Source organism: Tursiops truncatus, chromosome X (genome assembly GCF_011762595.2).
Source record: "Tursiops truncatus isolate mTurTru1 chromosome X, mTurTru1.mat.Y, whole genome shotgun sequence".
NCBI classification, from domain to species: Eukaryota; Metazoa; Chordata; class Mammalia; order Artiodactyla; family Delphinidae; genus Tursiops; species Tursiops truncatus.
In genome coordinates, this window is record NC_047055.1 from 72,032,085 (window position 1) to 72,055,722 (window position 23,638).

Here is a 23,638-nt window from a genome sequence, read left to right on the forward strand (position 1 = left end):
GAAATGGACAAATTCTTAGAAATGCACAACTGCCAAGACTGAATCAGGAAGAAATAGAAAATATAAGCAGACCAATCACAAGCACTGAAATTGAAACTGTGATTAAACATCTTCCAACAAACAAGAGCCCAGGACCAGATGGCTTCACAGGCGAATTCTGTCAAACATTTAGAGAAGACGTAACAGCTATCCTTCTCAAACTCTTCCAAAATATAGCAGAGGGAGGAACACTCCCAAATTCATTCTACAAGGCCACCATCACCTTGATACCGAAACCAGACAAGGATGTCACAAAGTAAGAAAACTACAGGCCAATATCAATGATGAACATAGATGCAACAATCCTCAACAAAATACTAGCAAACAGAATCCAACAGCACATTAAAAGGATCATATACCATGATCAAGTGGGGTTCATTCCAGGAATGCAAGGATTCTTCAATATACGCAAATCAATCAATGTGATAAACCATATTAACTAATTGAAGGAGAAAAACCATATGATCATTTCAATAGATGCAGAGAAAGCTTTAGACAAAATTCAACACCCATTTTTGATAAAAACCCTGGAGAAAGTAGGCATAGAGGGAACGTTCCTCAATATAATAAAGACCATATATGACAAACCCACAGTCAACATCATCCTCAATGGTGAAAAACTGAAAGCATTTCCACTAAGATGAGGAACAAGAAAAGGTTGCTCACTCTCTCCACTCTTAATCAACATAATTTTGGAAGTTTCAGCCACAGCAATCAGAGAAGAAAAGGAAATAAAAGGAATCCAAATCGGAAAAGAATAAGTAAAGCTGTCACTGTTTGCAGATGACATGATATTATACACAGAGAATCCTAAAGGTGCTAGCAGAAAACTACTAGAGCTAATCAGTGAATTTGGTAAAGTAGCAGGATACAAAATTAATGCACAGAAATCTCTGGCATTCCTATACACTAATGATGAAAAATCTGAAAGTGAAAGCAAGAAAACACTCCCATTTACCATTGCAACAAAAAGAATAAAATACCTAGGAATAAACCTACCTAAGGAGACAAAAGACCTGTATGCAGAAAATTATAAGACACTGATGAAAGAAATTAAAGATGATACAAATAGACGGAGAGATATACCATGTACTTGGATTGGAAGAATCAACATTGTGAAAATGACTCTACTGCCTAAAGCAATCTACAGATTCAATGCAATCCCTATCAATCTACCACTGGCATTTTTCACAGAACTAGAATAAAATATTTCACAATTTATATGGAAACACAAAAGACCCCGAATAGCCAAAGCAATCTTGAGAACGAAAAACGGAGCTGGAGGAATCAGGCTCCCTGACTTCAGACTATACTACAAAGCTACAGTAATCAAGACAGTATGGTACTGGCACAAAAACAGAAAGATAGATCAATGGAACAGGATAGAAAGCCCAGAGATAGACCTACGCACATATGGTCACCTTATCTTTGATAAAGGATGCAGGAATGTACAGTGGAGAAAGGACAGCCTCTTCAATAAGTGGTGCTGGGAAAACTAGACAGGTACATGTAAGAGTATGAGATTATATCACTTCCTAACACCATAGACAAAAATAAGCACAAAATGGATTAAAGACCTAAATGTAAGGACAGAAACTATCAAACTCGTAGAGGAAAACATAGGCAGAACACTCTATGACATAAATCACAGCAAGATCCTTTCTGACCCACCTCCTAGAGAAATGGAAATGAAAACAAAAATAAACAAATGGGACCTAATGAAACTTCAAAGCTTTTGCACAGCAAAGGAAACCATAAACAAGTCCAAAAGACAACCCTCAGAGTGGGAGAAAATATTTGCAAATGAAGCAACTGACAAGGATTAATTTCCAAAATTTATAAGCAGCTCATGCAGCTCAATAACAGAAAAACAGACAACCCAATCCAAAAATGGGCAGAAGACCTAAATAGACATTTCTCCAAAGAAGATATACAGACTGCCAACAAACACATGAAAGAATGCTCAACATCATTAATAATTAGAGAAATGCAAATCAAAACTACAATGAGATATCATCTCACACCAGTCAGAATGGCCATCATCAAAACATCTAGAAACAATAAATGCTGGAGAGGGTGTGGAGAAAAGAGAACACTGTTGCACTGCTGGGGGGAATGTGAATTGGTACAGCCACTATGGAGAACAGTATGGATGTTCCCTAGAAAACTACAAATAGAACTACCATATGACCCAGCAATCCCACTACTGGGCCTATACCCTGAGTAAACCATAATTCAAAAAGAGTCATGTAGCAAAATGTTCATTGCAGCTCTATTTACAATAGCCCAGAGATGGAAACAACCTAAGTGTCCATCATCGGATGAATGGATAAAGAAGATGTGACACATATATACAATGGAATATTACTCAGCCATAAAAAGAAACGAAATTGAGCTATTTGTAATGAGGTGGATAGACCTAGAGTCTGTCATACAGAGTGAGGTAAGTCAGAAAGAGAAAGACAAATACCGTATGCTAACACAAATATATGGAATTTAAGAAAAAAAATGTCATGAAGAACCTAGGGGTAAGACAGGTATAAAGACACAAACCTACTAGTGAACAGACTTGAGGACATGGGGAGGGAGAAGGGTGAGCTGTGACAAAGCGAGAGAGAGGCATGGACATATATACACTGCCAAACATAAGGTAGATAGCTAGTGGGAAGCAGCCGCATAGCACAGGGAGATCAGGACGGTGCTTTTTGACCACCTAGAGAGGTGGGATAGGGAGGGTGGGAGGAAGGGAGACACAAGTGGGAAAATATATGGGAACATATGTATATATATAACTGATTCACTTTGTTATAAAGCAGAAACTAATACACCATTGTAAAGCAATTATACCCCAATAAAGGTGTTAAAGTAATAATAATAAAAAAATAAAGATGATACAAAAAACAAAAAAAGTAGGCACGTCTCTGACTGATTGAGGGGAACAGTAGTAGACTGAGGAAGGCAGAGACAAACAGTATCTTGTAAATCATGGTGAGGAGTTTGGATTTTATTCTCTTTACAGTAGGCAGCCATTGAGTGTTTTAAGTAAGGGAGTAACATCATCTAGTTTTTAAAGATCACTGTGACTGCTCTGAAAATAGATTGTATTGGGACAGTAATGGCAGCAGGAAAACCAGCCAGGAGATTATTGCAGTTATCCAGGAAATAGATGATGGTGACTTGGATTGGATTATAACAGTGAATATAAAGAAAAATATATTGATTGGAAACAGATTATTGGATGCATAACTGATATGATTAGCTCACGAATGTACGGAGAGAAAGATAGAGGCATCTAAAATGACTTCTGGATGTTTAGCTTGGGTAATAGGGTAGTGCCATTCACTGAGACAGGAAAGACTGGAAGGTAACCATAGGATGTTAGAATTGGAGGGACCCCACATGTGGCACATGGAAAAACCGAAGAGCAGAAATTTTAATTGACCTGCCTCGGTCCAACCAGTGAGTTAGGGGCAGAGATGGGTAATCCCATTTTCACTCTTCCCGAAACTTGCACGTCCTTCATTCCTTCAATTACTCTGGCCTATTAATTCATATAATGGGGTGGGGGAGTGATTGAAGCCTTAACCAAGATTCCCCTAGTAAATGGGAATTGTGGATAATTAGCATATAATTTGCATCTGCCTACATGGATTGTGCTAGGTATTTTCAGGCAATGTTTCAGCTGAGATTTTTGCTATTTTTGATGGCTTTGTGTCACTGAACTTTCTCACTTCTCTATCCTTTCTCAACTACCCAAAGTCACTGACCTAGATCCTCCACTTGTAAAGTGCAAGGTATAAAGAAGAGCTGGTAGAGTAGGGGAGCCCCACTCCAAGTCTGTAAACCTTATTGTGAAAAACCCTATTAGAAAAGTAGCCTAGTATACCTCTACTGAATTTTCTTAATAAACATTACCAGCTTCATCCAGAATGCAAGGGAGGAGAAGAAACACTGGCTACAAAGTCCAGGACCTTGGATTCACATCCCAGCTCTGACACTGCCTTAGTCTTACCATCTTTACAATAGGATAGAACTCTCTAATGTCCCCTGGAACTTAAAATAAAATACCTAACAGAGGATACATGCTTAAAGCCTCATTTTCTAAGCCCAGCAAGATGTAAGCCTAAGGCCCTCTCTGGTTTATTTCACTGTGTCATCCAACCTCCCAACCCCCAGTAGATGTGAGTCATTTAGCCCATCTACCCTTGTCCTTTCTTATTTATCCTCTTCTAAATGATGTAGTCATTCTCTCATTTCCTTGAAATTTTTGTCCCCATAGCACTTGCATTCTGATCAGGAGAGGTGAGAAATCATGTGAACAATTACTTTTGCTGTATTTTTTTATTAAATAAATTTATGCAGGTTTTCTAAATCTATGCTGATCAGCTTCCATGAAGAGGTAGACTAAGAAAGCAGGAGAGTTATGTTGAGGGACTGGCTGCACCACTAAACAGCTAAGCCTTCTCTGTTTCCTCATTTATAAAATAACATAATACTAGATGATGAACTCTAGGGACTTCTGTAATGCTGACATTCTTGAGATTCTATTTTTTACCAGATATGCTTTTAAAAATTCATCAACTTACTGGAAACATTTGTCATCAATCCTTTCCTCATTCATTTCTCATTTACTCAGAATCACTCAAATGGGAGGAAGAGGAGGCAGGAGACCTGGATTCTCTGTCCAGCTTTGCCATTAACTCCCTGTGTGGCCTTGTGCAGGTCTGTTCCTTTCTCTGGGCTTTTGTTCCCACATTTCTAACACAAAGAGATTGGACTAGGTGGTCTGGTACTCTAGCTCAGTCATTTTGGGATTCTATGATGCTGTAAATAGTATCCTTTAGGACTGCTGGGCAGCAAAAGGAGCTGGTTAATTATCTTTGTAATTTTTCTGACTCCTTGGATAATTCCCTTCCACCAAAAAATAAGCTGGTAATGGTCAGAAGGATTTGCCAAGACATGTGTTCACCTGTGTGTGAGTATGTTTACTGTTCACCAAATGCTTTCATCTGTGTTTCATTTTTGTTGCAATCTGTCCTAGTTCTCATTGGCATCTATGGTAGCAGAGCAGCAGGCTAGCTTCTGGGCTCTGTCTGTATTGTTGCCAGAGGAGATGGTCACAGCCATGTTCCCAGAGTGATGTCATGCTGAAATGGGGTTTCTTCCCTTGACTATCTAGCCACAGCACTGCCCTTATCGCCTTCTTCTCTGAGTGCGCTTTTCCTTCTTCAGTTCCTTTTCTTTCTCCTGACTTCAAAATAGAAGTAATCACCAAGATACTGACATCAAATCTTTTTTCCTTCTGCTTTCTCCCTCAGGGAACTGACAGTACCCCTTCCATCATCCTTCAACTCTTACCTCTTTGAGGATGACCAAACTGTATGTCTTGCTTCCAATAACCTTCAGAACCTCATTTTAACTGCTTTCTTTATATTGCCAGGACTGGGTATGCATCTGGGCTTCCAGGAGGGCTAAATCTTGCCAGGGTCCCCTCATACCTTTCCCAGTCTGGAACACCCTGAAACCACCTATAGGTCCCTACTCCCCCTCATAGAGATGTTTAAGTATTAGATGAAAAGAGATAACGCGTGAAAAAGCACTTAGCACAATGGCTGAAATATAGTAGGAATTCATGTTAATACCTTTCACCTTACTCTCCACTCCCCCTAATTCTCAGTCATTTTGTGCCCCCAAATTTGGAAAGAATTCAATGAACAGAAACAGCATCAGAGCATGAAAAATTATAAGTTGTTTTGATTTATGCTCAAGAAGACAATGATAGAGATTTTATTTAGATATCTCAGAGTGGACATTGCAACTTATGATGTGAAGGTTGGAGTTTGTCTCCCCTCAGTCCAGGGCAAAAACAGCTTTAATTATAGAAAAGGTTTAGAGGGATGATAAGTTGTAAAGCCACAGTGACGTATGGAAAATATGGAGAGATTCAACCATATAAAGATCAAACCTGTACAATGAAAAGTGACATTTATAAAATAAAAATGAAAACAGACTGGGAAAATAAAAATAACTCCTAGTTCTTGGTGTTACCTCACCTAGGGGTTGGTTGCATTATAAACAGTGGGCCAAATCTTAAGTCAAATAAATGAATCACAATAAATGAAACATCAGGAATCAGCAAGTAAATAGTTAGAGAGGTGAGTGGGAAGGCAAATGTCCATTCCCTGAGCCTTCAAAATCCCCTTGCATAGACTCCATATAATTGCCTAGCTTGGCTGCCCCAGATATTCCTTCGTTTCTTACAACTGGTGGAAGTATGCAGAATAGCGAGGCACCCAGACTCCGCAGTCAAGCTGCCTGGGTTCATGTCTGGGATCTGATATTTTTAGCGGTTTGACAGATGGACAAATCATGTCCTTTCTCTGAGTTTTAGTCTTCTCATCTGGAAAATGGAGATGATGATAATTATAATTACCTCTTAGGGTTGCAATGAGAATTAGATTGAGTTAATATTTGGAGCTAGCTTAAAATTAGATCCAGTTCCTGGCATAATAAGCACTATAGAAATACTTGCTATTATTATTAAGATGGATATTCTTCAATAAAATTTCTTGTCACCTCCTTGTTTTCCACTATTAGCAGCCTAGCGCTCCCCACCAGGCAGGTTCCAGTATCTTCTAAAACTTAAGAATTAAAAGAAAAAATTGTGCTTATCTGCTTAGGAATGGAAATACCAATTAAGTGTGCTGTTGATATGGTCACCAATCTGTCATAAAATTCAGGATACAAAAAATTTAAACCTTGGTATTATTTAGATATGGGAAAATAATATTCCCATTCCTATAAAATTGTCATAATTTTACTATACACATTGATTACTTGATCTACTATTCATATTAATTAATTTCATATAAATCCTAAATATAGCACATTTGCACATAAAAATATATCACAACTATATCATAAATCAGATACAAATTAATATATTAGCTCTGTTGAACACTATTTAAACATTTAATTAAAATAATTTTGCTTTCTTAAAATTTAGATATCTCAATTGGGGAATGATTTGCATGATTTGGGTTTCTTGCGGGGAAAAGGAATTCAAGGAACAAAGGAATTCAAGAAATGATTTCTTCTTGATCCAATATTTCACTTCGACATATGTTTATTTATTATTATTATTTATTTTTACATATGCACTCTTTTTATTCAAATGTTACAGTTGAGGAAACAGACTCACAGAGGGTAGGTTACATCCAAGGTCACACATCTAGGAAACGGCTAAGCCAGGGTTTAAAACCCTGACTGATTCCAAAGCATATGTTCTTTCCACAAATAAGAACAGTGTAGTTTCTTCTAGTTCCTACTGCATAAAACTGGGAGTGAGTGTTGACAACAGGCTTGCTCCACCAGAAACATATTCCCAGCAGAACCACCTTCAACTGGAAATAAATATTGTCAGCATTGTCAAGCCTGAGAAAATAATCTTGGCACATCCAGCAGCCTTATTACAGACGTCCTCTTCTTGAGGGAAACTAATCTGTGCCAAAATATGACACAACTGGGTACACATATCTGTTCTTTTATTTTTTTGTTTGTTTGTTTATTATAGTTTTCAAAAATCTTTGAAAAGAACATGTACATGAACATTTAACATCTGGATTAAAAATTATATAATCATAAAACTTGGTCCTACTGCATATTGAAGGCAAAAGGATAAGATTACACAGTAGGCAAGTATTTGTGAGGGATATACAATGATAAGACATTTATGGCATAAAACACACAATGTCTAATGAAACACAGATTTTAGTTATAATATCACTGCATATTTAAGTGTGTATAGATCAAATAACAACTGTTAGAACCAAGTATAGTAGTATGATTTTTCCTGTAATCAATTATTTTTATTTTGAAAGACATATAAAAAGGAATAATAAGTTTATGATGTAAAAGTTTTCTTAAATGCTCGTGGGAATTAAACACATTAGATGTCTAAATAAAAGGAAACAACTAGAAAACTGGACATGAGGAGGCCCAATTTCCTTGTTTACTATCAACCAGCTGTGTGACTTAACAGAGTCACCTAAAGAAATTACCATTCATGGAGCATAGATGATGTACAGAATGCTTTACAAATGCCTTGAATTTTTACAGTAGCTTTATGAAGTAAGAATTACCCCAATGTTACAGATAAGACACTGAGATTCATTAACTATTCAAGGTCACACCATAAGTAAATGGTAGAGTCATGTTTTGAACTGGAGTCTAACTTTTAAGCTGATACACTCTTTTTTTGTTTCTTTGTTTTTGTTTTGTTTTGCGGTATGTGGGCCTCTCACTGTTGTGGCCTCTCCTACCACAGAGCACAGGCTCCGGACGCGCAGGCCCAATGGCCATGGCCCACGGGCCCAGCCGCTCCGTGGCACGCGGGATCCTCCCGGACCAGGGCACGAACTCGCGCTCCCCGCATCGGCAGGCGGACTCCCAACCACTGCACCACCAGGGAAGCCCTGATACACTCTTTTCATGACTTGATGCCTACGTTTCTCAGGAACTTTTTTTTTTTTTTTGAGCAGCCAATCCTTTTTATTTTTCTTACTGTTTGGTAAACACTCATCTGACCCCAAACCAATTTGTTGAGCATCTATTGCAAAAGTGAACTCAGATCATATTTCTTAAGTACTCATCAGACATTCATGGGCAACCATATATGTTTTTCTCCAGGTAAATATAGGCAACCTTAGTCATCCCTGAGCATTTTTCTTCTCTTTTTTTAAAATATATTTTATTTTATTTTTTTATTTTTTTCACACACACACACACACACACACACACTGTATTTTATTTTTATAAGAGATAAATAAGCATTGTAAATGGATGACCACAACAAAAGCAACAATGATTGCAATTACCAAACACAAGACACACTCATACTCTGTCATAATATTGACATTCAGTCCAGTAATCCTCCATTGTAACAGCTCCTTTACTTTGCAGTGAAAACTGATTTGTATATTTTTTGTCTCTGAGTCCCTGTGGGTTTATTTTTTATTCAAACAGAAAGTCACAAAAATTATAATCATCCTCATCAGTTCACTCAGTCCCATGTAATTAATTTTTTTATCTTGATCTTTTGTTAGCACTTTTATGAATTCATCAGTTTTCAATTAGAGTTCTGAAAATGCTTATTCACTCAGTTCAGCAGTATAGTCAGTTACCAGAAACCTGTACTTGTCAGAGTCTTTTCCATAAATTCCTTGAAGATGAAAACCTTTTATAGGAACATTTTTGCAAAAGCATCAGAGTACACCCAGAACTGTCTGTAAATGACAAAAGACTTAAAAATGACCATGGTTAAAGATTTGAGGAAAGTTTAATAATAATGCAATTGACAAGGAAATTTAGTTATTTCTGAGATATACATTTTAAAGTAATAACTAGAATTATGACTTATAACATTATACCAGAACATATAAGATTTTTAGAAATTTCATGTAATGTCTGAAACATTTATATTAACATATTTCCATAAAAATAACCCAAAGAAAGTTTAGTATTAGTTGTATTTTTTCGTTTGTTTTTTTATACTGAAGGTTCTTATTAGTCATCAATTTTATACACATCAGTGTATACATGTCAATCTCAGTCACCCAATTCAGCACACCACCATCCCCGACCCACCGTGGTTTCCCTGACTTGGTGTCCATACGTTTGTTCTCTACATCTGTGTCTCAACTTCTGCCCTGAAAACCGGTTCATCTGTACCATTTTTCTAGATTCCACATACATGTATTAATATACGATATTTGTTTTTCTCTTTCTGACTTACTTCACTCTGTATGAAAGTCTCTAGATCCATCCACGTCTCAACAAATGACTCAATTTCTTTCCTTTTATGACTGAATAATATTCCATTGCATATATGTACCACAACTTCTTTATGCATTCATCTGTCGATGGGCATTTATGTTGCTTCCATGACCTGGCTATTGTAAACAGTGCTGCAATGAACAGAGGGGTGCATGTATCTTTTTGAATTATGGTGTTCTCTGGGTATATGCCCAGTAGTGGGATTGCTGGATCATATGGTAATTCTATTCTTAGATTTTAAGGAACCTCCATACTGTTCCCCATAGTTGCTGTATCAATTTATATTCCCACCAGCAGTGCAAGAGGGTTCCCTTTTCTCTACACCCTCTCCAGCATTTGTTGTTTGTAGATTTTCTGATGATGCCCATTCTAACTGGTGTGAGGTGATACCTCATTGTAGCTTTGATTTGCATTTCTCCAATAATTAGTGATGTTGAGCAGCTTTTCATGTGCTTCTTGGCCATCTGCATCACTGCTTTGAAGAAATGCTTATTTAGGTCTTCTGCCCAGTTTCAAATTAGGTTGTTTGTTTCTTTAATATTGAGCTGCTTGTAAATCTTGGAGATTAATCCTTTGTCCATTGATTCATTTGCAAATATTTTCTCCCATTCTGAGGGTTGTCTTTTAATCTTGTTTATGGTTTCCTTTCCTGTGCAAAAGCTTTTAAGTTTCATTAGGTCCCATTTGTTTTTATTTCCATTACTCTAGGAGGTGGATCAAAAAAGATCTTGCTGTGATATATGTCAAAGAGTGTTCTTCTTATGTTTTCCGCTAAGAGTTTTATTGTGTCTGGTCTTACATTTAGGCCTCAAATCCATTTTGAGATTATTTTTGTGTATGGTGTTAAGGAGTGTTCTAATTTCATTCTTTATATGTACCTGTCCAGTTTTCCCGGAACCACTTATTGAAGAGACTGTCTTTTCTCCATTGTATATCTTTACCTACTTTGTCATAGATTAATTGACCATAGGTGTGTGGGTTTATCTCTGGGCTTTCTATCTTGTTCCATTGATCTATGTTTCTGTTTTTGTGCCAGTACCATATTGTCTGGATTATTGTAGCTTTGTAGTATAGTCTGAAGTCAGGGAGTCTGATTCCTCCAGCTCTGATTTTTTCCCTCAAGACTGCTTTGGCTATTCGGGGCTTTTGTGTCTCCATATAAATTTTTTTTTTTTTTTGGCTTTTAACAAGTATGTTTATTTTGTTCATCTATTTTTATACATATTTATTGGAGTATAATTGCTTTACAATTGTGTGTTAGTTTCTGCTTTATAACAAAGTGAAACAGTTATACATATACATTTGTTCCCACATCTCTTCCCTCTTGTGTATCCCTGCCTTCCACACTCCCTATCCCACCCATCTAGGTGGTCACAAAGCTCCCAGCTGATCTCTCTGTGCTTTGCGGCTGCTTCGCACTAGCTATCCACTTTATATTTGGTAGTGTATATATCTCCATGCCACTCTCTCACTTTGTCAAAGCTTACCCTTCCCCCCTCCATATCCTCAAGTCCATTCTCTAGTAGGTCTGTGTCTTTATTGCTGTCTTACCCTTAGGTTCTTCATGACAGTTTTTTTTCTTAGATTCCATATACATGTGTTGGCATACAGTATTTGTCTTTCTCTTGCTGACTTACTTCACTCTGTATGACAGACTCTAGGTCCATCCACCTCATGACAAATACCTCAATTTCGTTTCTTTTTATGGCTGAGTAATGTTCCATTGTATATATGTGCCACATCTTTGTTATCCATTCATCCAATTATGGACACTTAGGTTGTTTCCATCTCCTGGCTATTGTAAATAGAGCTGCAATGAACATTTTGGAACATGACTCTTTTTGAATTATGGTTTTCTCAGGGTATATGCCCAGTAGTGAGATTGCTGGGTCATATGGTAGTTCTATTTGTAGTTTCTTAAGGAACCTCCATACTGTTTTCCGTAGTGGCTGTAATAATTCACATTCCCTCCAGCAGTTCAAGAGAATTCCCTTTTCTCCACACCCTCTCCAGCATTTATTGTTTCTAGACTTTTAATGATGGCCATTCAGACTGGTGCAAGATGGTATCTCATTGTAGTTTTGATTTGCATTTCTCAAATGATTAATGATGTTGAGCATTATTTCATGTGTTTGTTGGCAGTCTATATATCTTCTTTGGAAAAATGTCTATTTAGGTCTTATGCCCATTTTTGGATTGGGTTGTTTGCTTTTTTCTTATTCAGTTGCATGAGCTGCTTGTAAATTTTGGAGATTAATCCTTTGTCAGTTGCTTCATTTGGAAATATTTTCTCCCACTCTGAGGGTTGTCTTTTGGTCTTGTTCATGGTTTCTTTTGCTGTACAAAAGCTTTTAAGTTTCATTAGGTCCCATTTTTTTATTTTTGTTTTAATTTCCATATCTCTAGGAGGTGGGTCGAAAGGATCTTGCTGTGACTTATGTCATAGAGTGTTCTGCCTATGATTTCCTCTAAGAGTTTGAATGTTTCTGGCCTTACATTTAGCACTTTAATCCATTTTGAGCTTATTTTTGTGTATGGTGTTAGGGGGTGAAATAATCTCATATTTTTACATGTACCTGTCCAGTTTTCAAAGTACCACTTGTTGAAGAGGATTTCCTTTCTCCAGAGTTCCTCCCTCTGGTACATTTTGGATGAGTTTGAGAAGGATAGGTGTTAGCTCTTCTCCAAATGTTTGATAGAATTCGCCTGTGAAGCCATCTGGTCCTGGGCTTTTGTTTGTTGGAAGATTTTTAATCACAGTTTCAATTTCAGTGCTTGTGATTGATCTGTACATATTTTCTATTTCTTCCTGATTCAGTCTTGGCAGGTTGTGCATTTCTAAGAATTTGTCCAGTTGTTCCAGGTTGTCCATTTTATTGGCATAGCATTGCTTGTAGTAATCTCCCATGATCTTTTGTATTTCTGCAGTGTCAGTTGTTACTTCTCCTTCTTCATTTCTAAATCTATTGATTTGAGTCTTCTCCCTTTTTCTCTTGATGAGTCTGGCTAATGGTTTATCAATTTTGTTTATCTCCTCAAAGAACCAGCTTTTAGTTTTACTGATCCTTGCTATCATTTCCTTCATCTATTTCTTATCTGATCTTTATGATTTTTTTTCTTCTGTTAACTTTGGGGTTTCTTTTGTTCTTCTTTGTCTAATTTCTTTAGGTGCAAGGTTAGGTTTTTTATTCGAGATGGTTCCTGTTTCTTAAGGTAGCATTGTATAGCTATAAACTTCCGTCTTAGAACTGCTTTTGCTGCATCCCAAAGGTTTAGGATCGTCGTGTCTCCATTGTCAACTGTTTCTAGATATTTTTTGATTTCTTCTTTGATTTCTTCACTGATCACTTCGATATTAAGTAGTGTATTGTTTAGCCTCCATGTGTTGATATTTTTTTACAGATCTTTTCCTGTGATTGATATCTAGTCAAATACTGTTGTGGTCGGAAAAGACACTTGATACAAGTTCAATTTTCTTAAATTTACCAAGGCTTGATTTGTGACCCAAGATATGATCTATCCTGGGGAATGTTCCATGAGCACTTGAGAAAAATGTGTGTTCTGTTGTTTTTGGATGGAATGTCCTATAAATATCAATTAAGTCCATCCTGTTTAACGTATCATTTAAAGCTTGTGTTTCCTTACTTATTGTCATTTTGGATGATCTGTCCATTGGTGAAAGTGGGGTGTTAAAGTCCCCTACAATGAATGCGTTACTGTCCATTTCCCCTTTTATGGCTGTTAGTATTTGCCTTATGTATTGAGGTGCTCCTATATTGGGTACATAAATATTTACAATTTTTATATCTTCTTCTTGGATCGATCCTTTGGTTATTATGTAGTGTCCTTATTTGTCACTTCAAATAGTCTTTATTTTAAAGTCTATTTTGTCTGATATGAGAATTGCTTCTCCAGCTTTCTTTTGGTTTCCATTTGCATGGAATATCATTTTCCATCCCCTCACTTTCAGTGTTTATGTGTCTCTAGGTTTGAAGTGGGTCTCTTGTAGACAGCATATATATGGGTCTTGTTTTTGTATCCATTCAGCCAGTCTGTGTCTTTTGGCGGGAGCAGTTAATCCATTTACATTTAAGCTAATCATCGATATATATATTCCTACTCCCATATTCTTAATTGTTTTGGGTTTGTCATTATAGGTCTTTTCCTTCTCTTGTGTTTCTTGCCTAGAGAAGATCCTTTAGCATTTCTTGTAAAGCTAGTTTCATGGTGCTGAACTCTCTCAGGATTTGCTTTTCTGTAAAGGTTTTAATTTCTCCATCAAACCTGAATGAGATCCTTGCTGGGTAGAGTAATCTTTGTTCCAGGTTTTTCTCCGTCATCACTTTAAATATGTCCTGCCACTCCCTTCTGGTTTGCAGAGTTTCTGTTGAAAAGTCAGCTCTTAACCTTATGGGGATTCCGTTGTGTGTTATTTGTTGTTTTTCCCTTGCTGCTTTTAATATTTTTTCTCTGTATTTAATTTTTGACAGTTTGAGTAATATGTGTCTTAGCGTGTTTCTCCTTGGATTTATCCTGTATGGGACTCTCTGTGCTTCCTGGACTTGATTAACTATTTCCTTTCCCATATTAGGGAACTTTTCAACTCTAATCAATTCAAATATTTTCTCAATTTCTTTCTTTTCCTCTTCTTCTTCTGGAACCCATATAATTCAAATGTTGGTGTGTTTAGTGTTGTCCCAGAGGTCTCTGTGACTGTCCTCAGTTCTTTTCATTCTTTTTTCTTTATTCTGCTCTGCAGTAGTTATTTCCACTATTTTATCTTCCAGGTCACTTATCCGTTCTTCTGACTCAGTTATTCTGCTATTGGTCCCTTCTAGAGTATTTTTCATTTCATTTATTGTGTTGTTCATCGTTGGTTGTTTCATCTTTAGTTCTTCTAGGTCCTTGTTAAATGTTTCTTGCATTTTCTGTATTCTTTTGCAAGACTTTGGATCATCTTTACTATCATAACTCTGAATTCTTTTTCAAGTAGACTGCCTATTTCCTCTTCATTTGTTTGGTTGGTGGGTTTTTATCTTGCTCCTTCCTCTGCTGTGTGTTTTTCTGTCTTTTCATTTTGCTTATCTTACTGTGTTTGGTGTCTCCTTTTTGCTGGCTGCAGGCTCATAGTTCCCTTTGTTTTTGGTATCTGTCCCCAGTGGCTAAGGTTGGTTCATTGGGTTGTGTAGGCTTCCTGGTGGAGGGGACTAGTGCCTGTGTTCTGGTGGATGAGGTTGGATCCTGACTTTCTGATGGGCAGGTCCATGTCTGGTGGTGTGTTTTGTGGTGTCTATGGACTTATTATGATTTTAGGCAGCCTTTCTGCTAATGGGTGGGGTTGTGTTCCTGTTTTGCTAGTTGTTTGGCATAGGGTGTCCAGCCCTGAGGCTTCTGCTTAGTGAGTGAAGCTGGGTGTTGGTGTTGAGATGGAGATGTCTGGGATATTTTTGCCATTTGATATTACATGGAGCTGGGAGGTCTCTTGTGGCCCAGTGTACTGAAATTGGCTCTCCCACCTCAGAGACACAGCACTGACTCCTGGGTGCAGCACCAAGAGCCTTTCATCCACACAGCTCAGAATAAAAGGGAGAAAAAGTAGAAAGAAGAAAGAAAGAAAGAAAGAAAGAAAGAAAGAAAGAAAGAAAGAAAGAAAGAAAGAAAGAAAGAAGGAAGAGGATAAAAGAAAATAAGTTAACGTAAATTAAAATAAAATAGTTATTAAAATAAAAAAATAATTATTAAAAAAATTTAAAGTTAAAAAAATAAAAGACAGAGAGAACCCTAGGACAAAGGGTGAAAGTAAAGCTATACAGATAAAATCTCACACAGAAGCATACACATACACACTTACAAAAAGAGGAAAAGGGGAAAAATAATAAATCTTGCTCTCAAAGTCCACCTCCTCAATTTGGGATGATTCATTGTCTATTCAGGTATTCCACAGATGAAGGGTACATCAAGTTGATTGTGGATATTTAATCCACTGCTCCTGAGGCTGCTGGGAGGGATTTCCCTTTCCCTTCTTTGTTCGCACAGCTCCCGGGGTTCAGCTTTGCATTTGGTACCGCCTCTGCATGTAAGTTGCCGGAGGGCCTCTGTTCTTTGCTCAGCCAGGACGGGGTTAAAGGAGCCACTGATTCAGGGGCTCTGGCTCACTCAGGCCGGGGGGCGGGAGTGGTACAGAGTGTGGGGCGAGCCTGCGGCGGCAGAGGCTGGCATGACCTTACACCAGCCTGATGGGCGCAGTGTGTTCTGGTGAAGTTGTCCCTGGATCCAGGGACCCTGGCAGCGGCAGGATGCACAGGCTCCCCGGAAGGGTGGTGTGGAGAGTGACCTGTGCTCACACACAGGCTTCTTGATGGCCGCAGCAGCAGCATTAACGTCTCATGCCCGTCCCTGGGGTCCGTGCTGTTAGCCACGGCTCGCGCCCGTCTCTGGAACTCCTTTAAGCAGCACTCTTAATCCCCTTTCCTCGTGAATCACGAAACAAAGAGGGAAGAAAAAGTTTCTTGCATCTTCGGCAGGTCCAGACATTTTCCTGGACTCCCTTCCGGCTAGCCGTGGTGCCCAACTCCTTCAGGCTGTGTTCACGCCTCCAGTCCTCTCCGAAGCCCGTGCCTCAGCTCCCAGCCCCACCTGCCCCGGCGGGTGAGCAGACAAGCCTCTCGGGCTGCTGAGTGCTGGTCGGCACCGATTCTCTGTGTGGAAATCTCTCCACTTTGCCCTCTGCACCACTGTTGCTGTGCTCTCCTCCGCGGCTCTGAAGCACCCCCACTCTACCACCCACAGTCTCCGCCCACGAAGGGGCTTCTAGTGTGTGGAAACCTTTCCTCCTTCATGGCTCCCTCCCACTGTTGTAGGTCCCGTCCCTATTCTTTTGTCTCTGTTTATTCTTTTCTCTTTTGCCCTCCCCAGGTACGTGGGGAGTTTCTTGCCTTTTGAGAGGTCTGAGGTCTTCTGCCAGCGTTCAGTAGGCGTTCTGTAGGAGTTGTTCCACGTGTAGATGTATTTCTGATGTATCTGTGGGGAGCAAGGTGATCTCCATGTCTTACTCTTCCGCCATCTTCCCCCCTCTCCATACAAATTTTAAGATGATTTGTTCTAGTTCCGTAAAAAATGTGACTGGTAATTTGATAGGGATTGCATTGAATCTGTAGTTTGCTTTGGGTAGTATAGTCATTTTCACAATGTTGATTGTTCCAATCCAAGAACATGTTATATCTCTCCATCTTTTGGTATCATCTTTAATTTCTTTCATCAGTGTCTTATAGTTTCCTGCATACATGTATTTTGTCTCCCTAGGTAGGTTTATTCCTAGGTATTTTATTCTTTTCTTGCAATGGTAAATGGGAGTGTTTCCATAATTTATCTTTCAGATTTTTCATCATTAGTGTATAGGAATGCAAGAGATTTCTGTCCATTTACTTTGTATCCTGCAACTTTACCAAATTCATTGATTAGCTCTAGTCGTTTGCTGGTGGCATTTTCAGGATTCTCTATGTATTGTATCATGTCATCTGCAAACAGTGACGGTTTTACATCTTCTTTTCCAATTTGTATTCCTTTTATTTCTTTTTCTTCTCTGATTGCCATGGCTAGGACTTCCAAAACTATGTTGAATAATAGTGGTGAGAGTGGACATCCTTTTCTTATTCCTGATCTTAAATGTAATGCTTTCAGTTTTTCACCATTGAGGATGATGTTGGCTGTGGGTTTTTCATATATGGCCTTTATTATGTTGAGGAAAGTTCCCTCTGTGCCTACTTTCTGCAGGGTTTTTATCATAAATTGGTGCTGAATTTTGTCAAAAGCTTCTTCTGCATCTATTGAGATGATCATATGGTTTTTCTCCTTCAGTTTGTTAATATGGTGTATCTCATTGATTGATTTGCATATATTGAAGAATCCTTACATTCCTGGGATAAACCCCACTTGATCATGGTGTATGACCCTTTTACTGTGCTGTTGGATTCTGTTTGCTAGTATTTTGTTGAGGATTTTTGCATCTATGTTCATCAGTGATATTGGCCTGTAGTTTTCTATGAAATTAACACTTGTCTGTAAAGTTTTTAATTTCTCCATCAAATCTGAATGGGATCCTTGCTGGGTAGAGTAATTTTGGTTGTAGGTTTTTGTCCTTCATCACTTTAAATATGTCCTGCTAGTCACTTCTGGCTTGCAGAGTTTCTTCTGAAAGATCAGCTGTTAACCTTATGGGGATTTCCTTGTGTGTTTATTTGTTGTTTTTCCCTTGCTGGTTTTAATATGGTTTCTCTGTATTTAATTTTTGACAGTTTGATTAATATGCGTCTTGGCGTGTTTCTCCTTGGATTTATCCAGTATAGGACTCTCTGTGCTTCCTGACTTGATTGACTATTTCCTTTCCCATGTTAGGGAAGTTTTCAACTCTAATCTTTGCAAATATTTTCTCAGTCCATTTCTTTTTCTCTTCTTCTTCTGAGACCCCTATAAATCGAATGTTGGTGCCTCTAATGTTGTCTCAGTGGTCTCTGAGACTGTGTTCAATTCTTGTCATTCTTTTTTCTGTATTGTGCTCTGTGGTAGTTATTTCCACTATTTTATCTTCCAGGTCACTTATCCATTCTTCTGCCTCAGTTATTCTGCTATTGATTCCTTCTAGAGAATTTTTAATTTCATTTATTTTGTTGTTCATTATTTTTTGTTTGCTCTTTAGTTCTTCTAGTTCTTTGTTAAACGTTTCTTGTATTTTCTCCATTCAATTTCCAAGATTTTGGATCATCTTTACTATCATTACTGTGAATTTTTTTTCAGGTAGACTTCTATTTCCTCTTCATTTGTTTGGTCTGGTGGGTTTTTACATTGCTCCTTCATCTGCTGTGTGTTTCTCTGTTCTCTCATTTTGTTTATCTTACTGTGTTTGGTGTCTCCTTTTCACAGTTTGCAGGTTCATATTTCCCATTGTTTTTGGTGTCTGACCCCAGTGGGTAAGGTTGGTTTAGTGGGTTGTGTAGGCTTCCTGGTGGAGGAGGCTGGTGCTGGTGTTCTGGTGGATGAAGCCGGATCTTGTCTTTCTGGTCGGCAGGACCATGTCCAGTGGTTGTTTTTGGGTTTCTGTTACCTTATTATGATTTTAGGCAGCCTCTCTGTTAATGGTTGGGTTTGTGTTCCTGTTTTGTACTTGTTTGTCATAGGGTGTCTAGCACTGTAGCTTGCTGATCATTGAGTGGATCTGGGTCTTAGTGTTGAGATGGAGAACTCTGGCAGAGCTTTCACCATTTGATATTACATGGAGCCTGTCTCTGGTCTCTGGTGGACATTTCCTGAACTCGCCTCTCCCACCTCAGAGGCCCAGGTCTGACACCCTGGCGGAGCACCAATACCCTGTCAGTCACACGGCTCAGAAGAAAAGAGAAAAAAAGGAAGAAAGAAAGAAAAAATGAAACAAACAAACAAAAACAAAAGGAAGGAAGAAACAAAATAACATTATTAAAATAAAAAGTAAAAGAAAAATAAAAATAAATTAAAAGTAGTTAAGAAAATAAAAAAGAAAGAAAGAAAGAAGAGAGCAACCAAATCAAAAAATCAATCCACAAATGATAACAAGCTCTAAAAAGTATACAGAAAAAAAAAAAGGACAGACAGAACCCTAGGACAAATGGTAAAACAAAGCTATACAGACAAAATCACATACAGAAGCTTACACATACACACTCAGAAAAAGGAATATATATATATATATATATATGAAAAAGAAGAGAACCAAATCAGTAAACAAATCTACCAATGATAATAAACTGTAAATACTAAGCTACAACAAACATAAAACCAGAAAGATATTAGATGCATAAAGGAAACCCCAAGTCTACAGTTGGTCCCAAAGTCCACCATCTCAATTTTGGGGTTATTCGCTGTCTATTCAGGTATTCCAGAGATGCAGGGTACATCACGTTGATTGTGGAGATTTAGTCTGCTGCTCCTGAGGCTACTGGGAGAAATTTCCCTTTCTATTATTTGTTCGCATAGTGCCTGGAGTTCAGCTTTGGATTTGGTCCTGCGTCTGCGTGTAGGCCACCTGAGGGCATTTTTTCCCCACTCAGATAGGACAGGGTTAAAGTAGCAGCTGACTAGGGGCTCTGGCTCACTCAGCCCAAGGGGAGGGAGGGTTACGCAATGCGGGGTGAGCCTGTGGCAGCAGAGGCTGGCATGACATTGAAACAGCCTGAGACATGCCATTTGTTCTCCCAGGGAAGTTGTCCCTGGGTCATGGCACCCTGGCAGTGGCGGGATGCACAAGCTCCTGGGAGGGGAGGTGTGGATAGTGCCCTGTGCTTGCACACAGGCTTCTTGGTGGCTGCAGCAGCAGCCTGATCATTTCATACCTGTCTCTGGTGTCTGCGCTGATAGCCGCGGCTTGCGCCCACCTCTGGATCTCATTTAGGCAGTGCTCTGAATCCCCTCTCCTCGTGCACCCCAAAACAATGGTCTCTTGCCTCTTAGGCAGTTCCAATCTTTTTCATGGACTCCCTCCTGGCTAGCTGTGGCACACTAGCCCCCTTCAGGCTGTGTTCACACAGTGAACTTCAGTCCTCTCCCTGGGATCTGACCTCCGAAGCCTGAGCCTCAGCTCCCAGCCCCCATCTGCCAGAGCGGGTGAGCAGATAAGCGTCTCAGGCTGGTGAGTGCTGGTCTGCAGCAATCCTCTGTGTGGGAATCGCTCTGCTTTGCCCTCTGCACCCCTGTTGCTGTGCTCTCCTCTGTGGCTCTGAACCTTCCCCCCTGCCACCCTGTCTCTGCCAGTGAACGGGCTTCCTAGTGTGTGGAAACTTTTCCTCCTTCACAGCTGCCTCTCAGAAGTGCATGTGCTGTCCCTATTCTTTTGTCTCTGTTTTTTCATTTTTCTTTTGCCCTACCCAGGTACGAGGGGAGTTTCCTACCTTTTGGGAAGTCTGAGGTCTTCTGTCAGTGTTCAGTAGGTTCTGTAGGAGTTGTTCCACATGTAGATGTACTTCTGATGTATTTATGGGCAGGAAAGTGATCTCCACATCTTACTCCTCTGCCATCTTGAAGGTCTCTCCCAAAAATAAATTCTTGCACAATTGCTAATGGTAGCCACAAATATATCTGAGTTTCTTAGCCAAGTCAGAATTAAATTACAAAGTAAATCATGCATTTCATAGGATTCACAGGGGAAAACAACATATAAATTTCTCAGGATTCCCTTGTCTTTAAAAGTGGATTCTAGGTGACATTAGGAAAATGGCATAACAGGCAGTTCCATTCCCACCCCTTAAAGAATCATTGAAAAACAAGTAAAAGCTGTCAGAACAAACTTTGTCAAAACTCTGGAAAAGAGTCAAAGGTTTACACTAACCAAGGGAATTTCAGTCAACAAATTATTGTAGGAAACTTCGCATGTTTTTAACTGCCCTTGCCCCATCCCTCTCCAGCTTGGCAATGGTTTTGAAGATGGCAGCTGCATTCACTGAGTGGGGCCCTGGTCCCTGGTTCTAGAAGAATCACAGCATTCTTAATTTGTATATTATTATATAGGTCTGTTCTAACTTATCTGGGGTATAACTTAGTGACTGATGCAAAGTGTTCAACTCTGTCTTGCTTAACTTGGAATTCACCCAGGCCAGAAAACTGGTGGGCAATATTTTAAAACATTGTAAGGTAAGGCAGGTGAACAACCCACAGATGACTGAGGCAAGAGGCTAATGTTGGGGTGGTATGCCATACACATCCTGAGGCCTGAGAGAAAATGCTGGGGGAGAATTTCCTTGGGAAATTTGGGCATTCAAAAGTACCTGTGTATATGGAAGAATTTAGAAAGCCACACTGTACGCAGAGCAAGATGCTCAGAAAAGACCTGAGAAGACCTTAAACTTTCACCTTGGGCTGATCCCTAGGCTCAATGCTTAAAGGCTATGTGCAGCCTAAGTATTAAAGGAAGAATCCAGCACACAGCCAATCTGAAAAGACAGGGAGAGGTGGGATTTTTGTTGTTTTGTTTGTTTGTTTAGCTGCTGGCATTTACAGAAATATGTTCACATTAGGTGTACACAAGATAAGAAAAAAGAAACGTCAGTGATCACATATAACAAGAAATACAGTCTATGGAAAAATAGACAAAGTCAGTAGATAGACTATTGCAGCTTTAAAAAAATACAACAGGAAAGCCTGGGGAAGAGCAATAACCACATTTCCAGAGTTATCACATTGTAACATTCAAATGTCCAGTTTTCAATAACAACAAAAGCAAAATCACAAGACATACAAAGAAACAAGAAAAAAGGACCATTCATAAAACAAAATAAATTGACAGAAACCATCCCTGAGCAAGAACAGACATCGAACTTACTAAACCCAGATTTTAAAACAACTCTTTTAAACATGCCAGAAGAACTAAAGGAAATCCTGGATAAAGAACTAAAAGACATCAATCAGGGAAATGATGTATGAACAATATGAGAATATCAATATAGAGACATAAATTTTAAAAGGAATAGAACAGATTTTACAGCTGAAGAGTACATAACGAAAATGAAAAAACAAGTCACTAAAAGGGTTTTACAGAAAATTTGAGCAGGTATAATACAGAATCAGTGAACTAAAAGATAGGATAATTAAGGTAACCAGTCAGAGAACCATAAAAAATAATATGAAAAGGGACCTGTGGTATACATACCATCAAGCAGACCAAAAGACATAAAACATATCATAGGAGTCTCAAAAGGAGGGGAGAGAGAGACAGAGAGACAAAAAATAATATTTGATGAAATAATGGCTGAAAACCTCCTAAATTTGATGAAAGACATGTCTCTGCCCATCTAATAAGCTCAATGAATTTCAAGTAGGATAAAGTCAATGTGATCCACATTGAGACATATTAAAATCAAACTTTTTCAAAAGACAAATAGAGAAACTTGAAAATAGCAAGAGAGAAGCAACTTGTCATCTACAAGGAATCTTCAATAAGATAAACACCTGATTCTTATCAGAAAACATGGAGGCCAGAAGGCAGTGGGATAACATATTTAGACTACTAAAAGAAAACAAAACTGTCAACCAAGAATTCTATTTAGGCAAAACTGTCCTTCAGGTATGAGGGAGATATTGAGATACACATAGAAAAACAAAAGTTGAAGGAGATTGTTAGGATTACACTTACCCGATAAGAAATGCTAAAGGGTTGAAATGCTTCAGGTTGAAAAGAAAGGACATTAGGCAGTAGCTCAAAGTAATAAGAAGAAATAAAATTTATTCCTAAGAATAAAGAAATTGCTGGTAAAAGTAACTATATGGATAAAGCTAAAGGCTGGTATTATTATATTTTTGGTTTATAACTCCATTTTTTACTTTCTACAGGATTTGAAAGGCAAATGCATAGAAAATAATCACAAATCTATGTTATTGGGAATATAATATATAAAGATGTAATTTTAAAATTGTGACAACAATATAAAGGGAGACAGAGATGTATAGGAGCAGTTATTATATGCTATTAAAGTTTAAGTTGTTATCAATTCATATTGTATTGTTATCAATTTAGGGTGATAAATGTAATCTTCATGGTAATAACAACAAAAATATCTGAAAATATACACAAAAGGAAATGAGAAGGTAATCAAAATGGTGCACTACAAAAAAGTCAACTAAACACAAAAGAAGGCAGTCATGGAGGTATTGAGGGACATAAAAGGTATGACATACAGAAAACAAATAGTAAAGTGACAAAAGTTAAGTCCTTCCTTATCAGTAATTACATAAAATACAAATTAAT